Raw genomic sequence first — 1686 nt, forward strand, 5'->3', positions numbered from 1 at the left:
TCAATTTATTTTAAAGGTGTTTTATTATTCGAAGTTGTTATAATCGGGTTACATGAAATGAACACCCGAATTTTGGAATTAGGCATTGTAAATATATCACGGAAACCGCATCCATAGTTATGGTGGTTTATTAATCGTGCCTAAAGCAAACTACGATGTTCACTATTGTTTTCCCTTCTAGGTTTCCTAAATCGACAATTATTTTAGATCAAATTTGTTTGGCTACAACAACAAATAAAACTAACAGGAGGAAGTAGTATATGGATCTTGACAATCATTTCTGAGATTCTTCCACATCAATGCAATTTGCAATTACAACTTAAAAACCAGTACTATTGATAGTCCATTTTTGGACCCTAGCTTTTGTAAGGATTCTCACTATATAAAATACACGGATATAAGAAATTTATTCAAAATAAATGGCATGCACATAGCCTCAGTGCATATCAAGTGATACACAAGCAAAATAAATCCAAAAGAAACAACAAATTAGATTACACTTCCAGGTTTGCCTGCAAAACATGCCAAAAATATACACATCAAAGAAGAGTCTTTTGCATCTGTCTGTGGGAGGTTGTTAATCGACATACCCATGCAGTGACACGAGGAATAGAAGCAAGATGCGTAAATGTCAGGAATTACACAAAAATCCAAAGAACACTTCCTAATTTTTTCAGAGACTTAGCGAACACCCTATTTCTAGGCAATTAATGCATAATTAGACACACATGCAACAAATAATGAAAATTGCAAGGACGTTCACGATATGGAAGCCAGAAATCAATAACTCAACATTGAAGATTCAACCTTAAAAATAAAGAAAAATAGACCTTAGTGAGCCTTGACCCTCCGACTCGGTCACAAAATTAGAAATCACGGACGAGCCAAATCGACGGAGCTCAGCAAAATTTTATCCAAACAGCAACATCAATGGAATCTAACAACAATTTGAACCTGAATTCTTCTTTTAATTTCCAAAATCTATTTTTTATTCTAGACGGAAGGGCGCACTACACGCGAAATTCGAAATAGCACTCAAACTCGAACGAAATCAATGGTCCTCCAAACTCGCCGGAAATATGAACGACAGAACTATTTGGTGCGTTCTTCGCTAAAATAGAAAGAGCAGCGGCGATTGAAGATGAAGAGCTACTAGATTTCTTTTGGCTCTGTTTTCCTTTTCTTGTTTTTTTTCCGTCCCTTTTCCTTTTATGTAATTGTGTGTGTCTTGTTTTCAACTGAGAAATCAAGAAGAGGAAGATAGAACGTAAAAATGAAGAAGAAGAAGAAAATGAGCAGCGGCGCTCAAAGTCCAAAAATCAGAACGGGGGGGGGGGGGGGGGGGGGACTTCATGAACACGCCATGTTCTGTTGTCTAGGAGTAAGGGTTCTCTTCTTAATGTGTATATGATCTAATCATTATATGGAATTAGGGATTAGGTTTTAATGAGGGTAAGGGTTAATGGGCCAAAACAATTGGGCTGGAGTGTGGGTAATTGGGTTATATGGGATTTTTGGGCTTCAAGTTAAGCTGGCCAGACGAAATTAAAAGACCAAATCTACTTCTTTTCTTTATTTTTCTTTTGATTCAAAAATCTAATTGAAATAATTAAACAAGCTAAATAAAATCCTAAAATTAGGCTCTACCTTAAATTATTTCGTAGAGTTAATCTTACTTATTTCACT

At 35.8% G+C, this 1686-nt stretch overlaps 1 long non-coding RNA gene across 1 annotated transcript; it reads right to left on the reverse strand.

Annotated features, from left to right (window-relative positions):
* Window positions 1-333: 333 nt before the first annotated feature.
* LOC107788945 (uncharacterized) lies at window positions 334-1327 on the reverse strand. Its single transcript, XR_001648736.2, has 2 exons — window positions 831-1327; window positions 334-512 (listed from the first exon to the last, which is right to left on the reverse strand). It is a non-coding gene; the product is annotated as an uncharacterized LOC107788945 (long non-coding RNA).
* Between the last annotated feature and the right edge of the window lie 359 nt (window positions 1328-1686).

The sequence above is a fragment of the Nicotiana tabacum genome, chromosome 7 (genome assembly GCF_000715075.1).
Source record: "Nicotiana tabacum cultivar K326 chromosome 7, ASM71507v2, whole genome shotgun sequence".
Lineage (NCBI taxonomy): Eukaryota > Viridiplantae > Streptophyta > Magnoliopsida > Solanales > Solanaceae > Nicotiana > Nicotiana tabacum.